The sequence below is a fragment of the Dipteris shenzhenensis genome, chromosome 26, assembly GCF_047967505.1.
Source record: "Dipteris shenzhenensis isolate YYH24624 ecotype China chromosome 26, Dip_SZ_1.0, whole genome shotgun sequence".
NCBI classification, from domain to species: domain Eukaryota; kingdom Viridiplantae; phylum Streptophyta; class Polypodiopsida; order Gleicheniales; family Dipteridaceae; genus Dipteris; species Dipteris shenzhenensis.
In genome coordinates this window covers 39,486,837-39,501,126 of record NC_141621.1, presented here as the reverse complement: position 1 = coordinate 39,501,126, position 14,290 = coordinate 39,486,837, and the positions used below count along the sequence as shown (strand labels likewise).

Sequence of the window (14,290 nt, the reverse complement as noted above, 5' to 3'; positions counted from 1 at the left end):
CATGGCTACCTTCTTGAATATGGATAAGTTCAATGGTAAAGGCTTTCACACATGGCAGATGAAGGTTAAGTTTGCATTAATGAGGGAAAACCTCTGGGGGCTTGTCAAACCTGCTTCAACTTCTTCTTCAACAGCCTCTAATGCTGGAGAATCCTCAGCTCCTACACGCCCGGCACGAGATCCTGCTAGAGAGGAGAAAGCCTATGGCATTATTGCTCTTGGCTTAGGAGATGACTATATTCATCACATTTCTGATTTGGAGTCTCCTTCTGAAGCTTGGCAAAAGCTTGATATTATTTTTGGTGCTAGCTCTCACATCTCAAAACTGTCACTTAAGATTGCTTTCTTTGAATTGAAGATGGCTAGTGGCACTCCCTTGGCTGCCCATGTCAATCACATGTGGAGTCTCATGACTCAACTTGCTTCTATCAACTCTCCAATCACTACAGATGATGCAATGGCAGTATTGCTCAAAAGTATGCCTGAAGATTATGATCATGTTGTTACCACATTGAAAAATCTTCCTAATCCTACTCTTGAAGGTCTTATTAATGCTCTTCAAGAAGAAGAAAGGCACATGGAACTCCGGAGAGGCAATGACACAACCTATGCCATAAAAACTCAAAAGGGCAAGTTTTCACCTTGCAAACATTGTGGGAAGACTAATCACCTCTCAAAAGATTGCTTCAAGATCAATCCTTGCAAACATTGTGGCAAAAACAATCACCATGAAAAGTATTGTAAGGCCAAAAAGGAAGCAACTACAAAACCAGAAACTGCCAATTTACTTTCAGTTGATGTGCCTCCACAAGATGAGGCTTCCTTTGAAGATTATGCTTTTTGAACCATCTCCATATATGCTCCAGATCTCTCTTTTATGTTGAGTCGAGGTACTCAACCTGGATAGTCCTCCAAAATGAATGGAATAAACTATTGTGTTCTTTGTAAACACCTTTGGTCACCATATGATGTAGGCCATGTGTATGTGTTTAGTTCCATGGTACCTCCTGTAGACATTGTGTGCATGTACATGCAAGGGAGATAACCATTGGAAGGTCTTATGTATCCCTTTGTTGACTTCTTACCCTTGGGAACCCTTGCTAGCATGAGATCCTAGCCATAGATTTATCCTTGACCACCATGAGATGGCATGAGAAACTATGTGACTAGATGTATCCTTGACATAGCCTGAGGCATTCCCTTGAGGGAAGGTTTGATGGGATATCTCAAGGTGTATGCCTCAAGCACACCTTGGGTTCTATGTGTGTGTGCAAGAGGCACAGTTAGGTGTCCATAAGCACTGTTAGGTGGTGGTAGATGCCACATAGGATGATTGAGAGATTCTAGGAGCTGATTGAGGAGATGATTGAGGAGATGATTGTGGAGCTTGGTGGCTCATGTAAGAGGTGCCTACATATGGACCTCACCTTTTCTTCATTCTATAAGCAAGCAAGCATTCTCATTTCGTGTTCAGCTTCATGCTTTCCTTTCACTTCTTCAACACACCAAAGCACTTCCACGTGAGAAGTTTGAGGCATTTCGCAGTGCCCTGAACTTATCTCCTTTTTGTGATTGATCACTTCCTTGTACATCATCACATTGGCACTGCAGGGGGTGTTAGAATTATTGGCATATTCTAGGCAGTGACCAATGTAATCCATAAGTGAGTTAGGGGCACTTTCCCCTCACTAGAGGTTTTTCCCCCCTAACCACAGTTAGAGGGTTAGTGTGGTTTTGTCACTTAGACAAAACCACCTCCAGACTTGTAGTTCATTCATCTTATCTATTGCATTCTACATTTTTCTCTTTGCTCCCTTGCATCTCCTTGTGCTCCCATTTCAACACTCTTGGCCTTCCACAAGGAGTCTCTACAGTCGCCCTCTCCAAGCGACCATTATTTAGCCCATCTTGTCTTGTTTATTTTTGCTTTGTGGTCAGGAGGCTGACCAGATTGTGTTCTCAGTTTGCTTGAAAGAAGCTGGCTTCACATGTTTTCGGGGAGCTTGGTTTGCTCACCTCAATTTGGCGCATCAATAGGGAAGAGAAGCCGATTGCTCTACCACTGAGCTTATCACTCTTCTAAATCAACGTTGAAGGTGATCACAGAGAGTACTATATGAAAGTTTTGCTCGCCCGAGTATATATTGGGTGGTGGATTACAGGGTTTTTTTGGTTCGAATCTATTGTTTGAAAGTGGTGAAACCTCTGCTAACTCCAAAGGTTAGTGGATGTCTAAGGGAGCTTGTGGATGCTCTTGGCGGCCTATCAGTGTCACAATTGATCAAGGGAGCCTTGCTCCAGTGCTGTCTTTAGTGCAAGTGGTTAAATTATTACCACAAGGAAGGTTTTGGATCAGTTCTACGGGGTGGCAAAGTTTGAGCTCTATTCAACAGTAGCTAGTCATATTGGTTCAGGGATAGAAATAATTTTTGGGATTTGCTCTTGAGAAGCCAGAGAAAAGCCACCTTCGCGGAAAGTAGACAGATATTGAAGGTTTCGTGGAGAAGTTGACGTTCATGGCAGTTTGTGGCTGGACAACTTGCTTCCATGAAGCCTTGATTACCCGTCTCCATTTTGACTCGTTGCTGGCAAGGGCATCCGGGTTGAGAATATTGTCAAGAAGCGCTGTGATTTCTGAAGTTGAGCCTGGGAGATTTTGTGGTCAATAGAGGGGGTTCAGCGTTGCAAATTTTCCTCATCGATAGTGTCATAGGTGATATAATTCTTGCGGACGCACGTCTCTTGAAAGGCAATCCACAGTGACAGATTATGGTCGATTGTAGAAGCCCAGGTTGCATACCAGTTCAAGGTACCAAGCTGAGCGCAGATCTACGATGAATTTCCAAGGAGTTGGCTCACTCGGTGAAGGTGGATGTTCGATACGTGATTGTGAATGGTTGCTCGTCGGCTAGATGAGCATACTTAGTGGCCTTGATTCTTTGTTACGTCGTGAGATTTTAGTGAGTTTTTTTGGTTGATTCTTAATAGAAGACCACACAATGTTGTTGCAGGCTGCTGGTGTTGGCCGTGTGTGGATCCAAGGGTGCCTCTTGGCCTTCCACAAGGAGTCTCTGCAGTCGCCCTCTCCAAGCGACCATTTTCAGCCATGGCAGAGCCTATATCTACTACCTAAAGTGTTCTACTGCAGTAGGTTGCATGTGGGAGCTGGAGGATATCACAGGCGGATCAAAGGAAGGGGTGGGGTGATCAGTGGATCAAGCCAGGAGGGGAGCATTCAACACAAGTTCCAAGGTCCCATTCAGGCTCATTGGCATCTAGTCGGTCTTTGGCAAGCAAGGTTCTATCTGATCCTATAGGGAGTTCTATCTACAAGTTCATGGTTCCTAGAAGTTATTGGTACATGGTATTTCTCGGTGTTTCCAGTTTATATAGTGATTTGAGCTTGTGTTGGGATTGCATTTCTTCTCAGTGTGTTTGTGAGTGTGACTGTTGTCCTAGCTAAAAAGGCATTTCTGAGTTGCTTTGCCAGTCTCATCAGCGTGACCGCAAGGAAACTCCAAAAAGAGGCGATTTGAGTCGTGGCTGCAGGCGAAAAATGAAAACAAGCTGAAATCGCGGTGCGGGTACAAATGCAAAATTGTGTGGCAAGCAGGAGCTGCAAACTTGTCGCTGAAGTCACACAGTAGGTTGGGGGGCATGCCTGACTCTATATTTTCTGTTCCCGATCCCTAAGTTATGCTTGAACAAGGCAAACAGAAGCCACTCTCACCCTTACTTCATCGCGCATCGGGTTGGCTCCCATCTTCACTTATAGTGTTCATTCCTTGAGAGGAAGGATGGCTGAGCAATAAGCACGAGGGGAGACAAGTAGGAACAAGAGATCCTTGCTCTAATACCACTGTTGGATGTAGGGAGCAATGGAAGGAAGCTAGAATGCAAGGAAAAAACAAGCTGAAGAAAAGAAGTAAACTGGCAAATGGATAATGTGAAAGTACAAGAAAGGGCCAATATAAGGCCCAAAGTCAACTTAGGACTTAAATTCCCTAAGTGTGCTGGGTGTCCCCATAGGACTAATTGCCCTAACTAGCCTACAAGGCATACCAGACTAAGTGTCAACAGATGTAGCATTTTGTTCACCAGGAGATATGTATGCCACATTACAGCACTGTCGATGAAGTGAAGACAGCACGCATACAAGATTGGTATGCTTAAAAGACTCCAATCTAAGTAACTGGTTTCTACACTTCCATAAAAAAATGTAACCTTTTACGTTTAACTTACTTTTAATGCAAGCGTCTCCAATCTCAGTCTCCTCCACCAGTCATTGCCAAGGGTATAGTGGCTGCAAGCAGCCCTTCTACAACCTTATGCCCGTACAATAATGTCCCTTGTATTATCCTTACTCCTTGTCTGATTTATGCAAAGCATATTATTGCTGTCCCTGCTCACTCTCAAGTCCATGTAGTAACATAGACAGTGATATGAGCTCACTACCTATTCTTGCTTATTGACCTCCCTATATTTCTCCATGTGTACATGTCTAACCGGCCTTCAGTTTCCTAAAGGGCAGTAGACCATAACTTGCATTGCATATTCATTATTCACAGCCACATTGTATCATTTCCAACCGCTTAACTTTAAACAATACCACTTAGAAACAACTTGAGAAATAACTGGATGGAGGCTCAATGGAACCAAGTACAAGACACCACACTGGCCCCAAACACTTGGCGCCCCTTCCAGTATTTATTTATTTCTTTAGGAATGAAATTGGTAGATACAACAAGGGTTCAACCTTGCACTGTTCCTCTCTGCAAATCCTCCACTTGTCTTCAAGGCATCTAATCCCAGTGCACCACTAGAATTCCCACTGGCAAGGCATATTCAGGCATTCACTTCTGATCTGACACAACTTAGAGGCATTCAGGCATCCAAACTATTGGCAAACTGAGCTCAAGGCAGCCTCAAGGCTATCACATGCATCCACACTGTCCTTAGGCCTTCCACAGGATCACCCTGGCCTTTGGGTGCTTACTAGAACCTGTTGGAGTCCTGAAAGGACTGCACACAACACGCATGCACCGCAAAAAGCTACAAAGCAAGAAAGAACAAGGAAAAACCGAACCTAGAACCAACTCCTGCTAACTGTGGCAGAGGGGTGAGCTCCTTCCTCGCACCTATCCTATATCCAAGCTCCCCGCAGGGTGCACGTGTCTTCCAGCAATCAGGGGAAGAAAGAAATGAAGGTAGAGAGCGGAGGGTGAACAAGAAAGAGCTGTAGAGGAAAGATGGTTCACAGATCTGCCTCGAAATGATTGCCTCGGGATCTGTGCCTGAGTCCTCCTAAGAGAAGGTGCCAAAAGCAACAGGGAAAGTTCCTCATGCAGCCTGCACTGCTCCAGAACAGCTCCAGAAGCCACCACGCAGCCAAAAGCATGTGCACAAAGGTCCGGCACAGCAAAAGACCACCTCGGGCACCTGCTGGAGGCAGCTGAACACGTCTGTACGGACGTCCGTACAGTCCGTACGAAAATTTTCCAAAAGTTCAAAAATGAGTCCTTGCACTTCCTAGAAGTGCGTACTAGCCTTGGAACAGTCAAAACACTGTTAAAATGACTGAAAACACGCTTGAAACAGCTCAAATAGCTCCACTGCACAAGAACAACTAAAAACGTCCTACACCTCTGGGAGAGTGAGGGGAGAGAGATGGAAGGTGGGGGAAGGGCATGCATACACATGCTTGACAAATGGCACCTCCTCCTTGCCATTTTCCCCTTCATTAAAGTCCTAACCCCCATACCAAGGACAACGTTGGTTGTCCTTGGGCCCAACTTTTAGACCCCTCTTTTAAAGCCTTTGCCTTGCCCCTAGGACCTAGTGGTGCACCTAGACTTTGCCCTTAGGAACTTCTAGGAAGTGTGCACCTCCTCTAGCCAATCCCTCACGGCCAAACCATTACCACACTTAACCATGGTTAACCCTGAATTAAGCGTAGGTTGAGTTACGAAGATACTTTACATCACTTTTCACGTCCTCGTGACAACATGTCTTGCACTCAGATCCTCGAAGAAAGCATACTTGCTTCAACTATCTTAATAGCTCTGCTGGTTCTCAAACTAGACCACAGACACACAATCTAACTATAGCCTAAACAAGAATTCACTGCATTCATTTCTCTTTTTGCTGCCAATTTTATATCTGTATGCACACGAACAACTAATTCAGGAAATCCCCAGTTCATTCAGTAGATTTCATATATTTTATATCTACTCTCCAACTGCAACAGCAGGCAATCCGTTTCCTGCTTGCAATCAGGTGACCTGATGATTGACTCATGCATTTGTTACTGCAATGTATTTTATTGGAGCACTCTTTTGCTGGAATTATTCCAAATAGTAGCTGTGCAAATGGATGTCAAGCTTGTCTGGAGGCTTTCTAGAAACCTTGCAGATGGCAGACCAGCCAAAAAGACAAGAAGAGCTGTCCTGTGTACTGAGTGCACATAATTTCAAGGTTGAATGTTTTAATCCTTAATATTGTCTTAAGGTATTGCTCTATTGTGAAAACAACAATCATCGAGAAGTTCCATCTTAGAAATTAACAATTGTGGCAATGATAAAGTGGAGACATTCTCCCACTAAAATGTGTGGAAGACCAGACAGCAAACATTAATTTAAGAACAGATGGGATGAGGTCCTCAGGCCCCTTGGTCTCCTTTCCTGTACTAATCATTCAGGAAAGGAATAGAGTACTCTTTTATCTTGCAGCTATTGCCACCATCATGTAAATATCCTAAGTCAAAGTACAGTTGACCATTTATTTGATCATAATTAAAGAGTTTTCATATATATTAATTATGGTCAAAGAGTTCTTTTAATGGTCAGAGAATTGACTATGGTCAAAGATACTTGACTCTCGTCAAGTAAACGTGACTTCGGTCGGGGAGACTTGATATATTACCGCGAGGGTTAACTACAGTTGACCAGAAAACCACAGAGCTGACTACGGTCAGAGAGTGTTGACTTCGGTCGACGAGACTTCGCATGCGCCAAGAGGGTTAACTACGGTTAACCAAGATGTGCCAACTTCGGTTGGAGAGTTGTGCCAACTTCGGTTGGAGAGACTTGATTATAATTAAGGCGCCTCGACCCTTGGTCAAAGCCCCTTAATTATGATCAAGAGCGTTGACTTCGCTCAACCAGAGAATAAATTTTTTATTTTTATATTTATTATGTGTGCACATGTGTTCAGTGGGGACGCCCACCATGACTAGAATTAGTCCACAGTGTGTTATTTGCATGCAAAGCGCTAACAATTAATGGGTGCCATGGTGGTGCACTTTAATTAATTGTTGCAGGTACTAGGAAGAGTTGTTTTCCTAAGCGCTACGGGAGCCTAACAAGAGTCTAGGAGATGGTTCGCGTGACCAAGTGCTTCGAAGACTCCACAGTTGCCCTTAGCGGCATGTAATTAGGAAAGTAAAGTAGAAATTGACAAGTGGCTTGTTGCCAAGAAGGGGAGCCTGAGAGCTCATGTAATTGAAATTCACGTTCGAATTTTGTATGTACAGCTTCTACGCTGAACTCATGTACTCCATCTTCTCTCAAGTAATAAAAATCCTTCGGGGGGGTCCAGCCCGACGGTTGTCCTGGGCCCTAGTGTCTCTGTAGAGAAAGGGAGAGACGGAGAGCATTTGAGAGTGTTTCCTTGCTGTAATTTATGAGCTGTCGTAAGACTGCACAAGCAAGAAGGTTGAGAACCAGCGAGACGTTTACATTGGTATCAGAGCCAAGGCAAGGATTGCCTTCTATGGCGTGCCTTCTATGGTGACCACGATCAGAGGAGCTTGTGGGAGATGGCAGAAATTGGAACGACATACAGCTCAAATGGCTCACGTCAAGTTGGCTGACATACGATTTATGTCTGTATCTACTTTCATTGGCCTAGTATAAGCTTAGGTGTACCGCAGCTCTATGCAACAGGCAAGGGGCAGAATCCAACGACGGGTTGCAATCATAAACTGAAAGGAGGATCACAAATTGTGAGCGCCTCTATGAGCGTCTCTGTTGCGTGGCCGGTGACGCTGATTTTTGGTAAGGCGTTATGAAAATGCTCATGCTCAGAGCGATGGTCACCAAGGCGCGTTCTCGTGTACACAGTGAATCCATGAGCGGACCTTGTAGATGGAAACTTTTGCCGGATTTTCGTATTCGACGCTGAGTGCTGACATAAGTCCCGCGACGGAGGTCTCTGGAAGGCACGACGCGCGACGCTGCCCAGCCAGCCAAGGTCTGAAACCTTAGGCATACGTGGCTTTTGCTGACGTGGCCAAGGTGCCAGCTAGGAGTACACGTGGCAGGTATGCCCAGCGCTGACGTGGTGCTCACATGTGGCACATAGGTGACGTGGCGGGCACATGTGCGAGCTGACATGGCGCACACGTGGCAGAGGTCTTGACAGGTCCAACTGACGTGGCAGACACGTGTGGATGCTGACGTGGCAGTGGGAGCTAATGCTGATGTGGCAGCACATGCAAGGTGATGACATGGCAAGACACATGGCAGCTGACTTGGACTGCCAGCTGGACTGCTGAGGTGGCAAACCAGTGGCTAGACTAACTCTGGTTAGTTAACCTTAGTTAGAGGTTCAGTTAGTTGGTCTAACCAAACTAGACTGGTTAGTCAAACCAAGTATGACCAACTAACCTTAGTTTTAGTTAACCAAACCATAGCTGGTTAACTAGACTACAGATGGTTGAGGTCCAGTTGAGAGCCAACCAGACCAGAGCCAGTTAGTCTGGTTAGAGTAACCAGCCGATTATTCATCTAGTTATTGTCCCCAAAAAAAAAAAGTTGCAGAGAGTGTTTCTGCTAGCAGTTTTCACCTATCTGAGAAAAGTATTTACTGTCAGAAAAAGCAGAAATCAGAGGAAAATCAGAAAATTGCACAAGTAAAGAGATGCATGCCTTTGTGCTCAGAAAAAGGGAATCAAATGCATACTCAGTACTTTGTGGGTATATGCCTTGAGTTGACAGCCCGGTACTGGCATAGATTGTGAATGCAAGACACCTCTTGTTGAGGTAATTTTTCTCTTTGAAAAGCAAAGGTTGCGTGCATCAGTTGCATACACAGTGTGTGTGACAAACTTGCAGATCTCAGACGAGTCGTAAGAAAATGTCCCAATCACCTATCCAGAGGAATTCCCAAGATAGGGATGCACATCAAAGACAGAGAAGTGAGCAACAAACTCAGCAAGAATTAGAACAGATGGTACGCACTCCTATGCAGGAGATGGAAAATCTCAGAAAAGATCCAAGAGCTCAGCATTTGTTTCAAGCAGAAACTATGCCTAATGCAGCGTATGATGTGCCAATGCCAAAGGCACACTCTCGTGTACAACCAGAGAAAGAGAGAATTCATAGGGGACGGTCTCATAGCAGGAAGAGATCGAGGCATCATCACCGATCTCCCAATCCATCACCGTCTACCTCGAGCTCGACTTCTGTATCTTCTTCTTTATCAGATAAACCAGCCAGGAAAAGAAGGAAACACAAGAGGTCTAGAAAGAGAAAGTCTTCCAGAGAGACTAAGGAATTCAAAGAGGGAGGTAAATCTGTCAAGTTTATGACCTATAATGGACAATATGGTAAATCTGTCAAGTTTATGACCTATAACAGACGAAGCATTGCAGTTCATCAAGCAGTTTGATGCTGCATTCGGTACAGAAAAGTTCAGAATCCTCCAAGTTAAGAATGGTCAGTTTGCACTTGACAGCAACAGCTAGTGCATGGTGGAGTGCACAGACCACAGATGGGTCAACCCCAAAGAAGTGGAAGGACTTCAAGAAAGCCTTCTACCAGCATTTTATGCCTAAATAGTTTAGAGACCATGTTCTTCAAGATTGGGACAGTTTGCATATGGATGCAGGAGATACAGTGGATGTGTACAACCAAAAGTTTTGGGATGCTTATTTACAGGTTGCACCTTTCAAAAAGATCTCCAAAGGAACCCAAATGAGAAAGTATAGAGCAGGTCTCAGTCCAAGAATTCAGGCAGTAGTGAATGCTTTGGGGGCAAAGAACATTCAAGACCTTATGCATTCAGCTTCAGTAGCTAGTCTTGTGCCGTTACAAGATCCATCCACAGTACTATCCTTGCATGCAGGATGTGCTGAAAGAAAGAAAACTGATTTTTCAAAATCAGAAAAGAAAGAGTATCCCAAGGTTGAAAAGAAAGGGTTTCAGCCTCAGAAGCTGAGGGGTACTCAGTTTTCAAAGACATATAAAGGCAAATCCCCATTCACTCCTGAACAGATAGCAGAATTCCGCAGAGATGGGAAATGCTTTAAGTGTGGGAAAGAGGGGCATGTGGCTGCCCAGTGCCCAGAAAAGCCTTCAACTTCAAAGGGAAAAGAGGCAGAGAAGCCACGGGGACCGCAAAAGCCAATGGCAGGAGGAATTCCTGACATACTGGGTCATGTTTCAAACCCAGAAGAACGAGAATTGTTGCTATCATGGGGAAAATCAGAGACCAGCAAGCACTGATTTTATTTGATCCAGGGGCTACTGATAATTTCATATCTGAGGACCTAACCCTGAGGCTGGGAATAAAGATGGAGGAGTTGGGCAGGGCTTTGGATGCCGATCAGATGTTCTGCGGAAACCCTGTGCCAGTCACTCCCTTGATAGGGAAGCTCCGTCTTCATGTACAGAGTTATGTGGATCAGGAAGACTTCTTCATTTCTCCACTGAAACATCATGATGTAGTCTTGGATATGCCTTAGTCTCATCGCAAGGCACTGAAGTTGACTCTTCCTGAAAGAGTGCTGGAGTTTGTACATAGGGATGAAGTACATTGTGTGGTTGCTAGGAATAGAGGGGAAACTATTCCCATTGTATCGAATAGTTCTGTTGGAAAAGAAATAAAGTCTGCAGTTTCAGCTTACATGATTTTTGCAAAAGAGAGAGATGTGGAAATGCATGCTGAAGCAAGTGAGGCAGATCAGAATAAATTTCAGTTTCTTGAAAATTTTAAAGATTGCTTTTCTGACACTTTGCCAGGGGAGCTACCCCCTGAGAGACCTGAGGATCATGGCATAGAACTCATTCCTGGCAGCGAGCCACCCAATAGGCCCCCATACAGAGTTAGTGCAACTCAACGAGAAGAGATTATGACTCAAGTACAGGGCTTGTTGTCCAAGGGGTTGATTCAGCCCAGTTCTTCTCCTTTCTGTTCCCCTATACTGCTAGTACAGAAGAAAGATGGCTCATTCCGTATGTGCGTCGATTACCGCGCACTGAACAAAATGACCATTAAGAATAGAGTCCCTATTCCACGCATTGATGATGTGCTGGATCAGTTAAATGGAGCTTCAGTTTTCAGCAGGATAGACTTGAAGAGTGGCTATCATCAAGTCAGGATACAACCGCAAGATGTGCATAAGACAGCTTTTCGCACTACATTCGGGTTGTATGAATACTTAGTGATGTCTTTTGGATTGACAAATGCCCCAGCTACTTTCAATAGGATGATGGATCGTATCTTCCGACCCTACAGACAGTTCACTGGTACCTTCTTCGATGACATAATTGTCTTTTCGAAGTCCGAAGAAGAGCACAAGGAACATCTTGCTATAGTGTTTCAAGAGCTGAGAAATCATCAGCTCTATGCAAACAGCAAGAAAAGTGAATTCTTCTTGGAAGAGATCTATTACCTGGGGCATATATATCCAAGAATGGGATATAAATGGATACAAAGATCCGTGCCATTTAGGAATGGCCAGAGCTGAAAACAGTGCATAAAGTTCGAAGTTTCCTAGGCCTATGTTCTTACTACAGAAGATTTATCACGCATTTTGCGGATATAGCCGCTCCACTCCACGATCTTACTAAGAAAAATGCAGCTTTTAGATGGGGAATTCCTCAAAAGACAGCCTTCACCACACTCAAGGAGAGACTGACTACAGAGCCAATCTTAATCGTTCCAGATTTGTATCAACCATTTGATGTGGATTGTGATGCTTGTGGGGAATGTGTTGAGGCTGCATTGCATCAGAATGGTCATGTAGTGGCCTATGAGAGTAGGAGACTCCGGGATGCAAAGCGATATCTGGGAATCTATGAGAAAGAGTTACTGGCTGTAATCCATGCCATCCATACATGGAAGCACTATCTTTTGGGTGCAAATTTTACTATTAAAACAGATCACCAAAGTCTGAGACATTTTCTAACTCAGACAAAACTTTCCGAGAAGCATATGAAATGGGCAAATATGCTGTCAATGTATCATTTTCAGATTGTCCATACCCCAAGAATTTGGAACAGAGTGGCCCTAGGTCAATAATGTGACTATTGCTTATCATCGGGACCTAGACGGCATGAGGGAGCAATATGCTAATGATGCAGACTTTGGCGAGATTTTACAGCAAATGCAATAGCAGTCCACCAATCACTATTCCCTAAAAGATGGGTATCTAATGAAAGATGACTGCCTATGCATCACCCAGGAGATCAGGAAAAAGATTTTGGAGGAATGCCATGCACCTCCCTATGCTAGACATAGAGGAATTACAGCAACAACTCTAGCACTAGAGAGCTATTTCTTTTGGCCAGGAATGCGGAAAGATATACATCAGTTTGTTACTGAATGCCTTACGTGTTAGAAAGTGAAGTATGATAGACGGAAGGCCCCTGGCCTACTTATGCCTCTTCCCGTGCCTCAGGCACCGTGGGAAAGTATTACAATGGACTTTATTTTTGATTTGCCAAGATCAAAGTCAAGGAATGATGGGATTTAGACTATCATTGACAGATTCAGCAAGCAAGCTCATTTCATTCCGGTTCGCAAAACCATAAAGGCAGATCATATGGGTATGCCTAAGTCCATTGTCAGTGATCGAGATCCCTAAATGACCAGTCTATTCTGTAGAGCTTTATTTGACAACATGGGGACGAATTTGAATTTTTCTTCTTTTCATCCCCAAACAGATGGTCAAAGTGAAGTAGCAAATTCTTTAGTATTTGATATGCTGAAATGCTACGTGGGTGACCAAGGTTCAGACTGGGTAAAGTACCTACCATTGGTAGAGTTTGCTTACAATAATACAGTACACAGCTCTACAGGGAAAGCCCCCTTTGAGGTCATTTATGGGAAGGTAATTCTGCGACCTATCCTGAGGACCAAGGATGAAATATTTGCAGCTGATCAGTTTGTGAGAGACCTCCAGACAGCTTACAGCCAAGTTCGGACAGCAACTGAAAGGTCTCAAGAGAAGCAAAAAAGAGCTGCAGATATGCACAGAAGATAGCTAGATCTCAAGGAAGGGGATTGGGTACTTTTGAAGTTCGAGAAAGCTAGGCTCCATAAGTTTAAAGGCAAACAGAAAGTGTATGCAAAGTTATCTCCCAGGTACTATGGCCCTTTCAGGGTTACCGAAAGAATAAATGAGGTTGCATACAGGCTAACAATGCCTGAGCATTGGAGGATTCACAATGCATTCCATGTGAGTCTTCTAAAGAAATTCCAGGGGCCAGAGCCTACAGAGCCCGTATCAGAGAATCCACCAAAAGTCGATGAGCTGGAAGAGGTCCTTCAGCTAGAGCAGATTGTGTACCATACTGTACGCAAAGGCCCTCAGGGCAAGGAGTTTTACAGGTATCTTGTAAAATTCAAGAATTATACGGCATTAGATGCCAAGTGGATGGATGAAGACATGTTGTCCAATCATCCACAGCTTCTGGATGGTAGGAAGCTTTTCAGTTGAGGTCAACTGAATAGAAGCCGAGGGGATATCACCATCATGTAAATATCCTAAGTCAAAGTACAGTTGACCATTTATTTGATCATAATTAAAGAGTTTTCATATACATTAATTATGGTCAAAGAGTTCTTTTAACGGTCAGAGAATTGACTACGGTCAAAGATACTTGACTCTGGTCAAGTAAACCTGACTTCGGTCGAGGAGACTTGGTATATTACCAAGAGGGTTAACTACGGTTGACCAGAGAACCACAGAGCTGACTACGGTCAGCAGAGAGTGTTGACTTCCGTCGACAAGACTTCGCATGCGCCAAGAGGGTTAACTACGGTTGACCAAGATGTGCCAACTTCGGTTCGAGAGACTTGATTATAATTAAGGCGCCTCGACCCTTGGTCAAAGCCCCTTGATTATGATCAAGAGCGTAGACTTCACTCAACCAGAGAATAAATTTTTTATTTTTATATTTGTTATGTGTGCACGTGTTCAGTGGGGATGCCCACCGTGACTAGAATTAGTCCACAGTGTGTTATTTGCATGCAAAGCGCTAACAATTAATGGGTGCCATGGTGG

At 44.1% G+C, this 14,290-nt stretch overlaps 1 protein-coding gene across 4 annotated transcripts in view; it reads right to left on the bottom strand.

Annotated features, from left to right (window-relative positions):
• Positions 1-14,290, bottom strand: part of LOC147885054 (Transcriptional coactivator/pterin dehydratase) — a 92,319-nt gene that overhangs the window by 31,493 nt on the left and 46,536 nt on the right. The gene's annotated exons all lie outside the window — the stretch shown is intronic.